We start from the raw sequence: 18,124 nt of genomic DNA, 5'->3' as shown, positions 1-18,124 counted from the left end.
GTGCGGGGTTGGGTGCACGCCACCCCTGTGGCACGTGGGTGATTTTGCCTGCTGTGCCGGGCCTTTCACAAAACTTTCCAACAATACAGGTCCCCACCTCGACCCAGGTGGAGCATCCTGCTGACTACGCCACTGTGAAAGGGTGCTTCCCGGACACAGACAGGCAGACACATTTTCCTCCATCACCACACATTTATTTTACACCTTCCACTATATACAAAAGTCACTCAGTGCACCACCAACAAACCCCCACCGTCTCCCAAAGTCCTGGCTCTCAATAGCCACTTTCTTCTTCACACACAACACACTCAGGCCTCTCCTCGCCCCCTCTGCATCGGCCTTGTCCTCCTCCTACCCGACTCCAGCCTTGATTGCAGGGCGGCAGCTCCTTAAGTAGGTGGCTGATTGCAGGCCGCACCCAGCCACCTGCGACATAACTCCCCCGTTAGCTGAGACCTCCAGGGACTAGCGGACCGTTCCGCGAGGACGTGAACCCCTCGGCGGCAAGCTGACACTCCGTAGCCTAGGGCCCGATCCTAAAAATAAACCAGAAAAACAAGGGGCGGGGACGTTGCCCTGACGCAGCCCCTCGGCTCGTCTTCTCAGTTGGGCCAACGCTCTCCGCTCCGATCGGCACCCCGACGCTCTCTTTTTCAGCCTCCCAGCCCGAGCAGTCTGTGCTCCCCGCCACGGGACCACCAGTGGGATCATGCTCCGTTTCCACCTCCCAGCCAACGGATATTTCCTCTGCCTCCGCAGGGGACGGCCCTTTGAAGTACATGCACACTCAGCAGCACGTCCTTCCCCAAGCCGCTTCCTCTGTTTACTTTGGGACACCGCGACGGTTCGGATCTGCCCATTGTAAGAGGGCAGACCCAGCCCTGCTGCCGTCCAGAGCTTCACAGGGTCGGTCTCCCTTACCTTCCCCGCTGTGCCTCTCAGTCCAGGAGCTCCTGCAGCGCGTCGATTCTCTCCTGCCTGTGGCTCTCGATCCGACGCCGCTGCCATCCCTCCTGACTCCAGCGTCTCCGCCCGGAGGGCACATTGCTCAGCCGGCGGCGACAGCACAAGGCGCAGCTGTTTTTGCAGCTCCTGTAAAATCGCCGCCAAGGAGAGAGAAGCAGCCGGCGGTGGGCTTACCTTGCCAGTAGTTCCACTTACCGACTGCTCTCTATGGGCGCTTCCCTGCAGCCCACTCGGGTTTCTGTGAAGCACGGGATGGACATTCCCTGCTCTCGCTTCCGACCACTCACTGGCGAGAGAACAGGACACGCTGTCCAATCCCGTGCCTGTTAGGAGGAGGGACTTCCTGCCGGCCATCTCGCTCTCCTCTCTCACAGGAGAGTGTCTCTCCGGGCAGCTCTGCTGCTGCTGCGGCTTCCCCAGCTGCAGCAGCTCGTTCTCGGCAGTGCCTCTTGTTGCTGCCGCGTCGATGAGCCGCCCCTGAAATACAAAGTCCACCAGTGGACCGCCAACGGTCCATGACACACTCTGTTGCTGCAGGGTTGGGTGCACGCCGCCCCTGCGGCACGTGTGGTGAGTTCGCCTGCTGTGCCGGGCCTTTCACAACCTTTTTCTGATATGCAGGTCCCCACCTTGACCCAGGTGGAGCATCCTGCTGACTATGCCACTGTGAAAGGGTGCTTCCCGGACACAGGCAGGCAGACACATTTTCCTCCATCACCACACGTTTATTTTACACCTTCCACTATATACAAAAGTCACTCAGTGCACCACCAACAAACCCCCACCATCTCCCAAAGTCCTGGCTCTCAATAGCCACTTTCTTCTTCACATACAACACACTCGGCCTCTCCTCGCCCCCTCTGCATCGGCCTTGTCCTCCTCCTACCCGACTCCAGCCTTGATTGCAGGTCGGCGGCTCCTTAAGTAGGTGGCTGATTGCAGGCCGCACCCAGCCACCTGCGACAATATATCTATATATATACTAGCTGTGTAAGCCTGAGCTATAAAATGCACGGGGCCCTAGAAACAATTGAAATCGTCAGAAAAAAAATTGAAATGCAGAGATGTCATGTAGTTGAAAGGAACTACTGTGGGCATCTCTCTCCTAGGAGTTTTTATGTTAAAGATGTGCTTACATTGTTTGTGCATTAGCAGCTAAGCAAACTTTGTCTGTTTTCCTTTTGCCGATATGCTCGCCTCGCTACTGTATTAGCCGTTAAGCAAGTGATTCTTTCTTTTGGAGTTTTTTCTGTTTACTGACATGCTGGCCTCATTTGCATATCTTTGGAGGTGGAGCCCTTACCCTGACTCCACCTCTCACTTCTGGGCTGGACAGACACACACACTTCCATGCGTAGACATTTATATATTATCCATCCATTCATTCATTCTCCAACCCGCTGAATCCAAACACACGGTCATGGGGGTCTGCTGGAGCCAATCCCAGCCAACACAGGGCACAAGACAGGAACCAATCCCGGGCAGGGCGCCAACCCACCACAGGACCAACACACAATCCAACACACAAAGCCCACACTAGGGCCAATTTAAAATCGCCAGTCCACCTAACCTGCATGTCTTTGGACTGTGAGAGGAAACCGGAGCACCCGGAAGAAACCCACTCAGACACGAGAAGAACATGCAAATTCCACACAGGGAGGACCTGGGAAGCAAACCCAGATCTCCTTACTGCAAGGCAGCAGCACTACCACTGTGCCACCCTGTGTAGATTATACTTATCTAAATTTAATTTGTTTTTCTTTTCATTCTTTGACAAGTTGTAAAACACTTTGAGATACATCCTTTGTAAGAAAATATGCTATAGAAATAAATGTTATTGTTGGAATCATGTCAGTCATCCAGCCTAATTACTCTGACTATGTCCTTCCAATCAGCCACCTCAGGGAAATACGGTAGCTACCTGGAAAGGTGGCACTTATTACAGAACCTTTGGCTCAACCACACCCTGACCTTTCATTTTAGCTCCTTTGCCAGGCGAGCAGCCATTAATAATATACACTCACTGAACAAATTATTAGGACCACCTGCTCACCCTATAATCATTGTAGTTATCTAAACAGCCAATCATGTGGCAACTGTGCAATACGTAAAATCCTGCAAATATACTTCAGGAGATTTAGTCAATGTTCACATAAAAGCACTAGAAAAAAACAAGGCATCATTCACCAGGGGTTTGTCTTTTTAACCTTCATAGACTTTTTGGTGTATTCTGGTCTGCCAAGCATTTGTAGCAGTAAAGAAAATAGTGCGTATTATTGTATATAGTGTTATAACCCAGCCACAGGAGATGCACAACCCAGTGTCGTCCCAAGCCTGGATAAATGAGGAGGGTTACGTCAGGAAGGGCACCCGGTGTAAAATTTTGCCAAATCAATATGCGGACAAAAAATGATTCGCTGTAGCAACCCCTAACAGGAGTAGCTGAAAGAAGAAGAAGATTGTATATACTGTAGTGTTATAGTCAGATTAATTTCCATTTTTGTGTATTTTTATGGAGGTAATTTGTATATTTGGTGTTGGGACTTTTGATCTGTAGTTTTTTTGTACATGATTTTTCACTTTTTGATTTTTTTATTGTTTTTCTGTTTGTTCTCGATGAACTGTGTTAATAAAGGAGGAAAAAGTTTGTTTTTATTTGTGTTTTCATCGCCATTTATTTTGAAGCCACACTACATTTTTGTATAGTCACTTGCACTGATTTTTACTTCTTTCTATTTTTATTTGTGTTCTTGCAGTGAACTGTGTATTTAATTGCAAGACATTGTATTTGTAAATATATTGGTATGTCTAGAATAAAACCAGAATCTGTGTTTTTACAACAACAGCTTTGTCTGTGTGCCAGTCTCTCACCAACTGGCCATTTAGTTACATCACCACATGCCCGGAGTTTGAGTCTGTGCCAGGGTGCATTTGCTTGAGGCATTACATGAACATCAAACGAATATCCATTGAATGGCTCTGTTGTTTGTATTTTGTTTGTTGTTGTTTGTACATTTATATTCCTTTATGTGAACATACACATATTGTGTTATATAATATTGTAGCAATGCTACCTACTCCCATGTATTTACAGTATCTATTAGGTATTTATTGTTTGAAATTAGTTTGTATCCTGTGTTATGAATTCTTTTTATTCTTTGACTATTATTAGTAAGGGGCTTTGAACATGGGAATGATGCTATTTAAATAAAATGTATTACTACTGTTATTATTGTTATTTAAAGAGTATTAAGGAAAACATATAAGCAATAACAATATTGTTAGAATAACATGAAGCAAAAAGAGAAGCACATCTAGAGGGATTTTTATAATTAAGATCCATCCCCAAAGTCCACGCTGGGGACTCCAAGGAAGAAATTAGTTTTAAATACTTGCAACAGGCCTTAGGAAACATAGTGTGTAAAAGTTTGCTCTTGCTTTCTGTTTCAATAAGTTTGATGGAAATGAACATTACTGCTCTTTTTAATAATATATGATTGATACAAAGAGATGAACGTGTAAATTAAAAAGGACAAATAATACAGATTATGTATATATATGAGAATGAAGGGACTGTGACCTGTGTGAGCTTTGACTAAGAAGAGAAATACAACGAATAAGTTAGGAACATTCACCCGAAAGGTAAAAATACTCATTTTTATTTGCATACGATATATTTGCAATCTACTTTGATTTTTAAGTTTGTAAAGGGAGCTAATCAAAGGTGAATTTTTAACTTTCGAAAGGACTTCAAATATTGTTGATATTAAAAGACAGATTTACTCAGCAGTGCAGGTTAACAGCAGAAAGACACTTCACTCCAGTTCCACTTTCAGTGTGCTATTTTGTCAAGATAATTTCAATTTGTTTTCTTCAATTACATCCCATTCTAATTTTATTCCTGACATCAATGAAGTTATATTTACAAATATAATCGCATAAATGACCCACATTTATTTGTATAGTAAATTCTTTCCTGAAAACTAACAGTATTCAACAAAACAAATATTGACCAAAAATACAATATCAATTAGCAATAATAATCATTATATCTTACAAAATTGCATCTGTTTTGTAGTTTAGGTTTTTGAACAATAGAGTTTATACCTAAATCAATATGTACAATACCGTTCAATGTAACATAAAATAAATTTCAATGATATTTAATATTTGATATATTACAAAAGAATATACAATGGGAAAGTTACACACAAGCATAAGTAGGTTTTTGTTTCAAACTCCAAATGTTGTATTTTTTCTCATGTGTAGAAGGTGGGGAAAATCCTGCAGGCAGAGTCAGGGATTTTCTCTTTATTAAATAATCAGATGGATGACAGAATAATGGATGACTTGAAGGTCCCTTTATTTATACCAAGGGGCAGAGGCCAACCAGCACAGTTACTTTAAGTAGGTTTCAGACTAAGCTGAGACAGTACTGAATGCTCAAGTATTTATCATTTTTGGATATCGAATGGCACTCAGGTTAATCTGTATAGAACTGCTAGTTAAGAGCACCTCTTTTAGATAGATAGATAGATAGATAGATAGATAGATAGATAGATAGATAGATAGATAGATAGATAGATAGATAGATAGATAGATAGATATGAGAGGCACTATATAACAGATAGATAGATAGATAGATAGATAGATAGATAGATAGATAGATAGATAGATAGATAGATAGATAGATAGATATGAGAGGCACTATATAACAGATAGATAGATAGATAGATAGATAGATAGATAGATAGATAGATAGATAGATAGATAGATAGATAGATAGATAGATATGAGAGGCACTATATAACAGATAGATAGCAAAAGAGATCCTACTCTGCTGGGCCCTTGAGCAAGACCCTTAACCTTCAATTGCTCCAGGGGCGCTGTACAATGGCTGGCCCTGTGCTCTGACCCCAATGGGTATGCGAAAACTAACAAATTCCTAATACATGAAATTGTATAAGGCGAAATAAAGAACAAAAAATAAATAAATAAATAATGACATAAAATGAAAAGATGAACCTGTAACAATATGTCCTTTTCTGTGACATAACGTTTTTTGCATCTTTTCGACGCTGAGAAGACTGTAACCTAATGTTAGTCTGACTGATCGCATCCAATATAATGTCCTTTACAATGTGCGTTTATGCACACAATTTGTGACACCAGCTCACACCAGCTTAACATAATATTGTGTTTTTGTGTGATTACTGTAGACATAATATATCACAAAATATTAATATGTTCCCTTATGATAATAAAGTTCTATCTGTCATTTTTCACATTTCTTTGTCATGTGGCCACACTGTTTCACTGTGGGGCAGTAACATGTAGTATAATTAATGAGGTTTTCGTTTTTTAATTTCGAATGTTAAATACAAGCGACACGGATCCATGCCAAAATACATGTTAACATTCATACATCACACTTTATGTCTGACACCATGCAGAATTACAAGTCAAGTCAAGTTAGGGAGCATGCACTGGTACAGTGTGTTGCTGCACCCACCACACGACGAAATATCTCAGGATCCCGGTTGGCAACCCACCCAGGCAGACACACGGTCCAATCCCACCCTCTGGAAATGACCTTCAATCTACTGCAGCCAGGTGTTACGTGGGTGACCCCTTGGTCTGGTCCAGCCACTTGGATCCCCAACAATGAGGATCCTGTGAGCTGGATCACCCTCTGTGAATCGCACCACAAGGCCGTAGTGCAATAACTGATGTTCCCTCACAATGCAGGTAATGTGCCTTGTTCAGGAGTCCATGAGCAACCACTTATTTCACACAAAGTCAAACCAGCGGTACCCAAGAATTCTCCAGAGAGACTTAGTACCAAAGGAGTCCAGTCTTCAGAATTACGTATTTTTTAAATTTAGAATGCAGTGATTTTCCTGTATATTCTGGGTAAATTGCATCATACAAAAATAAGGGAATAGTGTTCATCTGTGCCCTCCAAACTATTACCTCGTTTTAATAACATAATGGGAGCCATGAAATCCTGGAAACATGAGAGACCTGAGAAGTAGCCTACCTGTGTTGTAGATAGATTGTTGATTGAAGTTGTTTTTGGGCGAGACTGGCATTTTCTTGAAAATGACTCAGCAGAGTCTGTATGAAAGATGACATGACGCACTGGAATACTTTTTTCAGCATAAAGAAGAAAACGAAGGACGTTGTTCTTATTTGGACTTGGAAAGATACTGTCATGAGAATGGTAAAATAAGTATTCATTTTCTTCAGGCTGCTGACAACGTATAGACAACAGAAAGGTCTGTTGTATGAGACAACCAGACCAGTTAAACTGTAGAAAGCATCTACTACATGTAGATACTGCTACAGCACCAGTTTGTGTTTTGTAACAATTTATGAATAAACTGTTTGAATTCCTTGAAATTTACTGTTGCTTTTTCATGTTTTGCAAGTTAGAACCTAATAATTAAAAAAAAAAAAAATTCTCGTTTGGGACATTTCAAGCGTTCTTCGGGGCCCTCTGGTGACCTCAGGGCCATAAGCAGTCACTTAGTTCGCTTATGCTTCAGGCTGGCTCTGGTCATTGTTGCGCTGAAAAGGTGAATTGTCGCCTCCGTTTGAGGTGGTGTGCACTCTGGAGGAGGTTTTCTTCAAGGACCTCTCTGTATATTGTATTATACAGGGGTGCACAAAAATAGGTTTAAAGTTGTGAGTATGCAAGGCCAGCAATTTGAGCACTTACAAGATTGTACCTAAGTGCACTGTGCCATTGTGACATTCTCTTGAGTTAATAAAGTTAATAACTATTGAGTTAAAAAACAATAATCATACCCCAACATGTCTTTTTCTATACAGACTACTGTAAACCTGCTTTTGCCCACCCTTATATTTCCTTTCCACAGTTCTGTTTCCGCCACTGAGAAGCACCACCATCCTTCACCATAGTGATGGTATTAGGCATGTGATGAGCAGTGTCTGGTGTTCACTAGACATAGTGTTCAGAATTCTTCTCAAAAAGTTCAACTTTTGTCTCCTTAAATCAGAATATCTTTCCCTCATGCTCTCAGAAATCTTTAAATGCCACTTGGCAAACTCCAAATGGGATCCTATATGCCTTTTATTCAAAAGTGGCATCTGTCTAACCACTCTATCATAAATGCTTGATTTGTGGAGTGCTGTTGAGATGGTTGTCTTTCTGACAAGTTCTCCCATCTCAGCAGAGGATTTCTGAAGCTCAAGTTAGAGTGTCCATTGAGTTCTTGATCACCTCCTTGACCAAGGCCCTTATTGTCTTGTTACTCAATTTCACAGGACAGCCAACTCAAGGAAGAATCCAAACATCTTCCATTTAGCAACTATTGAGGGCACTGTGATCCTGGGAACATTCAACACTTAAAAATGTATGTATTTTTTGATTGAATTTATTAAAAGCATATAATATTCCATACAATCAAGTCAAACTTAACAAAATTAAAATCAAATGAGAGAGGAAGGCCAACAGCCAGAATAAAACTGTTGAGAGTAGTAAAGAGAGAAAGGAGTCTTTTCCCCCAGTATAAATCCTTATTCAAAAATGTTATTGATTAGATCCTGCCAGGTTTTAAAAAACGTTTTGAACTGATCCACTAATTGAGAATTTGATTTTTTCCAGTTTCAAATAGTATGTAACATCAGTTACCAAAAGACTTAAAAGAGGTGGGTTAGGATTCTTCCAGTTGAGCAAGACAAGTCTACATGCTAGTAGTGAAGTAAAGGCAATTACAGTTTGTTTGTCCTTCACTTTAAGCCCAACTGGGAGTCCACCAAACACAGCTGTTAGTGGTTAGGAGGGATTGTGACACCAAGGATATCTGATAAGCATTTCAAAATTCTCATCTATATTAATGTTAATTTGGTACACGTCAAAACATGTGGCCCAGAGAAGCTCGGGCTGGACTGCAACTTTTGTAGCTTGAATCTTGCCCTGGAAACATCTTGGACAATTGCTCGATAGATGTGCTCGATAAAATATTTTAAGTTGAATAATTGAATGTTTTGCACATATGAAGCTAGAGTGAATTCGGTGTGTGGCTGCCTTCCACTCCGTTTCTGAAATGTTGAGTACGAGACTTTTTCCCACTGTGCTCTGGGATCTTAAAAATGGAAGGGACTTTAAAATGTTTTTTATATATTATATAAATGCTGTCTGAGTCCCCAAGACTAATTCATATCTCTTCTGGAATAGAAATAGGTGGGAGGTGAGGAAAACTGGGCAGATTTCATTTGGCAAATTTTCTAATTTGGAGATAGTGGAAAAATTGTGTTGATCAGAGATTAAATTTAGAGCATAATTGTTCATAGGATGCAAAGTCATTACTTATATGTAAATCTTTAAGTGATTTAATCCCATATATTTTCCAAACATTAAACTGTGTAAGTTCGAGAGAGAGGAAAAAGGTGGTTATCATGTAGAGGTGCCACAGATAAAATATTCTCTAACTTAAAGTGCTTCCTATATTGGTTCCATATTCTGAGTGAATGAAGGACAAATGGGTTGTTGGTATATTGGTGATACCTTGTATTTACCAGTGTACAAAGCAAGGAATATAAAGAAGTGCTGTAGTATTAGATGTTGTCATCCCTGTAGATGAAGACCCATCAAGGTCTGGATTTAAGTATCCGGTCATTATAATTTTATGAGTGTTCAAGTTAGGAATGGAGGCAAATGTAATTTGGATGAAATCTCTATCATCAACATTGGGTGCATAGATATTTATCAAAATCACATTACAATTAATTAAATTACCCATAACCATCACATATTGCCCTTCAGGATCTGATACTACATCTGATACTACAAATGAAATTGTTCTGTGAATTAAGATTCCCACACTTCTAGTTTACTTTGTATAGCTGGAGATGAATATTTGGCCAGTCCAGTTTCTTTGTAGCCGAAACTGATCCTTGTTAAGTGAGTCTCCTGTAAAAACACTATGTTAGCTTTTAGACCTGTTAGCTGAGAGAATCCTTTCTTCCTCTTTAGTTCATGACTGAGACCAAGAATTGGTTTTATAAACCTGTTCTGATCTATGCTTCACCATTATTTGATTATGGAGGTCTATGGTGAGTTCCTTGGACTTCATGGCTTGATTTTTTGTCCTGACATGCAGTGAGAATTGTAGGACTTTCTCTACACAGGTACATGTGTGCCTTTCTAAACACTGTTCAGTCAATTCCATTTGCCACAGGTGGACTCCAATCAAATTCTAAAAACATCTTGCTCCTTGAATTAAAGCAAACAGTATGCACCTGAACACAATTTGGTGTTTAACAAACCTTTCTGAAAGTTCATTAGTCATTATGGGGTTTTGGATATAGATTGATGGCCAAAAGTGGCAAATGTATTTATTTAAAATGAAATCTACAACACAACAAAATGTGAAGAAAGTGAAGGAGTCTGGTTACTTTCTGAGTTCACTCAATAGCTTGGCGCTCACAAACAAGCTGAACTTATTTTGTTGCTTCTTGCAGAATTTGAGGAGGTGACAAGCTGGAATGTTCTATTTAAATATTAGCATGGAGGTAATACCAGAATGCAGTAAGAACTTGGGAAGCATGAATATTTAATTCCTGGGAATTGCCTTTACAGCCTGAATAGGAAAGATGAACTACTGCCTGAATTCCCTGTTATTCCTTCCTACTTAGGCATTGTCTTTAGAAACTGAGTGATTTGGTCTTGTCCGTTTATAGGAGATGGACATCTGAAGCACAGCTCCGCTAGCAGTGGCTTTATTTTCCTACGTATTTCATATTATTTAGAGGTATCCTGTATTTAATCCAACCAAAGAACTTCCGCTACAATATACAAGCATGAGTAACAAGAAGAAAAGTCAGAAAGAACCGGAAAAGAAACTTAAAGTCGCTTCAAAATCTGGACAGACATCTGGCCCGAGTGCAAGGTATGGCCTCTTGGAGACTGACCTGGAACAGGCAGACGAGTTCGCAGATCTCCTGGGACCCCGCTCCATTGTATTGTCTCCAGTCGAGAGTGAGAGTGAAAATGGGAGTGAAGGTGCTAGTGATACAGGTGGCGCTGGATCGCCGATTTCTGAGGATCATTCGAGACTAGAAAAGGCCCTGCAGGATGTGCTCTCATCTACTCATCGCGAGCCCGCAGCACCTGCTGTAACAGGAGCTGCATTTCCACTCGCGGAGCACGAAATCCGAAGCGAACTGTCTGAACTGAAAACGGAACTGAAAGAGATGATTGCTACACTGGCTGCCGCCATGGCTAAGACCATAAATGACCTTAAGAAGGATAACAAGAATGAGCTTAAGAAATCTAACATTGAGCTTAAGAACGAGCTTAAGAAGGATATCATCGAGATTAAAAAGGATAATAAAGACCGGGAAACGCGTCTATTTAAACGTTTTGACATGAACTTTAACACTAGAATTACCAGAGCCTACGAAAAAACTCGTATATCCGGCCCACCTTAAATCACTTCTTAAATCCGTTCACACCTCTCCGCCAGCATCCTTTGTCCTCTAAATGTGCTGATAAAGGACAAGCTGCCAGCAGCCGGCTATTCCATCCCCCCACCGACTTGCTGCACTGAATAAGCGCAGGCGCTCTAACATCACCCCTCCCCCGATCTTACTTAGAGAGTCAGGGACAACGCACATGTTGTTCTTTTTTTCTTTCAGTACACGTGGCTTCCCTGTTTATATCTATATCTAGTGACTTCTCTGCCTGTCTGTCTCTCTATTACGCAGTGCTCTGTCTGTCTGTGTGTTATGGATCTTAAAAATAAGTTATAAGGACAGTTGTTCCTGTTAATTGCAGTCTCAATTGTTAAAAAAATATTTGAAAAGGAGCATCCCACATGAAAATATAACGATCTCAGTAACTGAGAGTGCATACCAATGTATAAATTTTATGTCCGTTTGAGGTTTAAAAGAAAAGAAAAAAAAAGCAACACTTCATCCCCAGCAGGGAATCGAACTCAGGTCTGTAAGGCAAGGAAAAGCTGCTCTGCGCTAAGAGGCAAATCTTAACGCGCTATGCCACAGAAGCTGTTGAATCATTCTTGAAGCTTTTGTGAAAGTGTTTATTTGATCTTTGGAACTCGGGCTTTATATATTCTATAGTTTATGCCTACTACATTTTGTAACATTTATTACTAAAATATGAAAAAGTTTCTGTTTTAACAATGTGTTTACACAGATTACTTTAGAATAATGACCTCTTATTTCCACTGTAAAACTCCACTTCACTCCCACATAATCAATCAAGGCGTGAGCTGGGAAAACTTCGCTCACGTTCTAAGTCGGTGGGGGGATGGAATAGCCGGCTGCTGGCAGCTTGTCTTTTATCAGCACATTTAGAGGACAAAGGATGCTGGCGGAGAGGTGTGAACGGATTTAAGAAGCAATTTAAGGTGGGCCGGATATACGAGTTTTTTCGTAGGCTCTGGTAATTCTAGTGTTAAAGGCATGTTGGAGAAATTATAGGAACACATTGAAGAAAATAGATCCAAACTGAAAATGCTTGCCGACCAGATTAAGGATGTGACAGATCAGGTGGATGACGCTAAGCAGGCATTCACGGCTTGAGTTGAAACAGCGGAACAATTGGCGTCTAACGCTGATGAAAAAGTCACAGCTGCGAATTCCGAAATGCAAAAAACTTGGAGACAGACTTGCGGCCCTGAAAGATGGGTACAGAAGAAATAATATAAGAATTGAGGGTATACCTGAGAAACGAGAAAGCCCAAGTCCAGTGAAATTTGCAGTAGAATTACTGTCTAAAATAATTGGAGATGATTTTAAACTCGACATTGAAATACCAGCTGCTTATCGCACATATGGGTCAAGTACCTTTAAACCTAGGTCTTTTATTGTCCGCTTCGAGCGACTACGATGTAAGCTTGATGTGATGGCACTTCTCAGACACAAGCAAGACATTATATTTAAAAATAATCTTATTCGTATTTTCCCTGACTTCTCACCATTAACAGCTGTAAAACGTGCAGCCTACTTTGACATTAAAAAGTTGTTACGGAAAGCCGATATCAAATACAGCCTCTTGTATCCTGCCAAAGTGAAAGTGGAAGTTCATGATCAATATTATATTTTTCCAAGCAAGGAAGAAGCTGAAAAGGAATTAAAGAAGCTGTTTCCGACACTCTTTGAAAGTTAATAAGGAGCCGTATTCTATCAAGGCATGGGAAGGACCTATCATCTGCTCTTGGATCCAGTTTAAAAGAGACTGGTATTATAATTATATATCCTTTTCTTTATCTGGACATTATATGTTTATGCCTTAATTAGAGTTATAGACGGAAGTGTGGAAGTAATTAAAGTAGGATTTGTTTTTTTTGTTTTTTTTTTAACTACCTTAAAGTAGACTGTTTAACATCATACTCTGGGTTTATTGCTATTTCTACATTATTACATTACTATTACATTTATACTATTACATTATACTATTACACTAGGAATTACCATGTTTATCCTAGACTACTTTTTAAAATCATTCCCAGGGTTCATTCTTTTTTTTATCTTAATATCTTAAAATTGCTGAAGATTATTTTAAGCTTAGACTGTTAATGATTATATTTTCTGTAGATAGTATTTAGAATTCAGCTACAATAGATATCTCTTTGTTTTAATTCTCTAACGCCGCTGAGGGGTGGGGTTTGTTTTGATTTGGACGTGCTCTGTCTCTTCGTATGTCAGAGGACCGGGACATCGCGAAGTGGGATCAAGCCTCATGTGGGGAGGCAAAATGGGGGGGGTGGATAAAGGGGAGATAGAAGGAGAGCAGGCTATATCTATTCTTCTAATCCTTATAACTATAAGTATCAATCCAACAATAGGCTAAAATGCAATAACTCATGTGGAATCTTGAAACTAAGATTAAAACTGCCTCATTACCAGTTAAGACTATAAAATGACATTAAAAACTCAGAATCAAGGTCTCCATGATGGGACAGTTAACTTTGTGAGCTGGAATGTTAAAGGCCTGAATCACGAATTAAAGAGAAAGAAAGTATGCTCTCACTTAACAGGCTTAAACGCTAAAACAGTATTTTTACAGGAGACCCACTTACTAAGCAAGAATCAGTTCAGACTACAAAAAGGCTGGACTGGCCAAATGTTCCATTCTAGCTTTATAAAGAAAACTAGAGGGGTGGGAATTCTTATACACAGAACAACTAGAGGGGTGGGAATTCTTATACACAGAACAGTTCCATTTGTAGCATCAGATGTAGTATCGGACCCTGAAGGGAGATATGTGATGGTCATGGGCAACTTATATAACAGTAAAATGATTTTGATAAATGTTAATGCACCCAATGTCGATGATAAGGAATTCATGCAAAATCCATTCCCAATGTGAACACTCATAAAATTATAATGGCTGGGGACTTTAATTGTGTTTTAAATCCACTTTTAGATAGGACTCCTGTGACAGGGGGGACGACATCTAATACTGCAAAGACAATTACACAGTTTTTAAAATTAACATAACTTATCAGACCCTGGAGGTTTCTTAACCCAAACTCAAGAACATATTCGTTCTATTCACCAGTGCATTATAGCTACTCAAGAATTGATAATTTTTCTATAGATAATAATTTCCTGCCTACGATAAAAATCTTTCAAATACGACACAATTGTTATCTCCGACCATGCCCCTCTAGTCTTGGAGCTAAAATCATTAAGCCCCTCACACTCACCTCGCAGATGGCGCTTTAACCCTCTTCTATTGGCAGACGAGAACTGCACAGAATTTATATCCAAACGAATCAGTTTCTTCCTAGAGACAAACATGCCCACAGAGGTTTCTGCTGGAACACTCTGGGAAACTCTAAAGGCCTTCTTAAAAGGACAGATTATTTCATTTCTTTCCCACAGAAATAAATTAGAAACCAAGAAAGTGTCAGAGCTAAGAAGCGAAATTACTAGAATAGATGAAGAACAAGCCAGGCGTCCAAGTGAAGCTCTCCACAGGAAAAGGCAGGCCCTGCATACAGAACTTAACATCTTAACAGCTAAGGAAACTGAACAACTTATTTATAAGTCTAGACATTATTACTATGAACACGGAGAAAAAGCTAATAAGCTTTTAGCTCAACAAATTCACAAACAAGAAGTTCGCAATGCAATACCAGTAATCACGAACACAAATGGAGAAGAAATTATTGACCATAAGAATATAATGCACGCATTTAGAGATTATTATAAATCCTTATATTCTACTGAGCTCAAAGAAGACAACACACAATCTAATGCATTTCTGGATACATTACAGACACCACAAATAGGTGCTTTAAGTGCTGAGGAACTGGATAAACCTCTAACGCTAACAGAATTACTAGATGCTATAAAGTCACTTCAAAGCGGGAAATCAGCAGGCCCTGATGGTTACCCCGTAGAATTTTATAAGAAATTCTCCACTCAGCTAGCTCCCCTCTTGTTGGCAACATTTACAGAAGCTAGAGACAACCAAATACTACCTCAAACATTTCGTCAAGCATTAATCACCGTTTTTCCTAAACAAAATAAGGACTTGTTACAATGTGCATTATACAGACCAATTTCACTTCTGAATAATGATGTTAAGATACTCTCAAAAATTCTAGCTAGAAGGATGGAGAAAGTGCTGCCCTTGGTAATATCACAGGATCAAACTGGATTTATTAAAGCACGACACCTATCTTCCAATCTCCGATGCTTGTTTAATGTTATATATTCACCAGCAAAATCAAACACCCCAGAGATATTACTATCATTAGATGCAGAAAAAGCATATGATATGATTGAATGGACCTACCTTTTCACTGCATTAGAGAAATTTGGGTTTGGCCTGAATATTTGTGCATGGATCAAACTACTGTATACCAATCCAGAAGCCTCAGTTGGTATTAATAACATTTGCTCAGATTACTTTAAGCTAGAACGTGGTACCAGACAAGGATGTCCCTTATCGCCACTGCTGTTTGCAATCGCTATTGAACCACTGGCGGTTCACTGCCGAAATTCTTATCAGATAAAGGGGATTGTCAGAGAAGGACTGGAACAGAAAATTTCTCTATATGCAGATGATATGGTTTTATATATATCAGACCCAGAAAACACTGTCCCTGCAGTTTTAACAGCACTAACAGAATTTCAAAAGATATCTGGTCTTAAAATTAATCTGAATAAAAGTATACTCTTTCCAGTGAATTCACAAGCATATAATATTAGATTGGACCCCTACCTTTTACCATAGCAGATCAGTTTAAATACCTAGGGGTAAATATCACAAGTAAACATAAAGCTCTTTATCAACAAAATTTTGCCATCTGTATGAAAAAAATTAAGCAAAACTTGCATAGATGGTCAACCCTTCATCTCACTCTAGCCGGAAGAATTAACGTTGTTAAGATGAATATCCTTCCTAAACTTCTTTTTTTATTTCAAAACATTCCAATATATATCAATAAATCATTTTTTAAACAATTAGATTCAACCATAATCTCATTCATTTGGAACTCAAAACACCCACGTATCCAAAGAGCGACCCTACAAAGACCTCAGGCAGAAGGTGGCATGCCTTTACCTAATTTTCAGTTTTATTAGTGGGCAGCAAACATACAAGCCATAAAAACCTGGACACAAATAAATGAACATACACAGGCTTGGTCCACAATAGAAGTAAAATCCTGTAGTACTTCTTTATATTCCCTGCTCTGCTCTCCAATAAATGCAAGTTATCGCAAATATACTAATAACCCAATTGTGCTTTACTCTTTATCTCTTTCCAGGTCAAACCTTTTAAAAGGAGCCCAGAGCGGAGGGGTCGGAGTCAGAAGACTGTGACCCGGAAGTGGAAACACTGGTGCTGCCAGTCATCAGATCTGTTGAGGAGACAGGACGAAAAGCCCTAGGCAACAGTGCCAATCCTCGACTCGGAGCGGAATTACTACTTAACACGCCATCAAGTTGCCTATTAATCGCATGCATATGTGAGACACGGATGACGCCAATCTTAGTGAATATGCCTCATCACGCTATGGATTTTTGCCATTTTATTCATTGAAGGTTCAGTTTAAAACAGAAAACTATTATTAATAAAGTTCCAAAAATGTTTTGTAGGATCTCTAGTGACATTTAAAAAGAGAATTTCAGTAAATAATTAAACATAAATTATTAACCAGATAGGGACTACATAATAACCAACAGTGTCTCCTTGTTTTTTGCTTAATCTGTATTTCTTTGACAATTATCAAGATTTTTTTTTAGATTATTATTCATTATAAAAGCATTTTAAAGTCCCTTCCTTTCCTTTCCATTTTAAAGATCCCAGGGCACAATGAGGAAAATATCTCTCTTTTATGAAAAGGAGTGGAAGGAAACCATGCACAGAATACATTCTAGCTCCATATGCAGAAATTCAATTTAAAATCTTAAAATCGAGCGCATTTATCTCAATTAAAACTATCCAAAATGTTCCAGGGCAAAATTCAACCTGTGAACATTGCAGTCTAGCTCCATCCACACTGGGCTACATGTTATGGGGCGTGCACCATATTAACATTGTTTTGCACAAAAATATGTGAATGCCTATCAGACAGCCTTGGCGTCATAATCACTCCTAACCCATTCACAGATGTGTTTGGTGGGCTCCCAGAAGGGCATAAAGTGGAGAAGGACAAAAAAAATCGTAATTGCCTTTACCTCAATACTAACACATAGACTTATTGTATCTTGCTAAAGTGGAAGAATCCCAACACACCACCTTTACGTCAGTAGGTAACTGATGTCATATACTATCTGAAGTTGGAAAAAATCAAATTCTCACTCAGAGGATCTGTTCAAAATTTTTTAAAAATATGGCAGGATCAAATAAGTAACATTTTAGAATAAGCTTTTATATTGGTGAAAAGGGTACTCGTCCTCCTTTGCTGCTTTAAGGATTTGCTTTGTTGGCAGGCTCTCCTCTCTTTCTTTTGGGTGGGGGTTCTGTTAAAATTGATTTGATTGTATGAATTGTTATTTGCTTTCAAGTTATATTAATAAAATAAATGTAAAAAAAATATATTTTCAAATATTATGAATTCCTATGCTAAAATGTAGTTTGTATCTTTCTTTTAGGTAAATCTAGGAATCCAAGGGGATGAACGTCACTGTCATTGTTTCCGAATTC

The sequence above is a fragment of the Erpetoichthys calabaricus genome, chromosome 4 (assembly GCF_900747795.2).
Source record: "Erpetoichthys calabaricus chromosome 4, fErpCal1.3, whole genome shotgun sequence".
NCBI classification, from domain to species: Eukaryota; Metazoa; Chordata; class Cladistia; order Polypteriformes; family Polypteridae; genus Erpetoichthys; species Erpetoichthys calabaricus.
The sequence above is the reverse complement of the archived record's forward strand: the minus strand, read 5'-3'. Positions refer to the sequence as shown.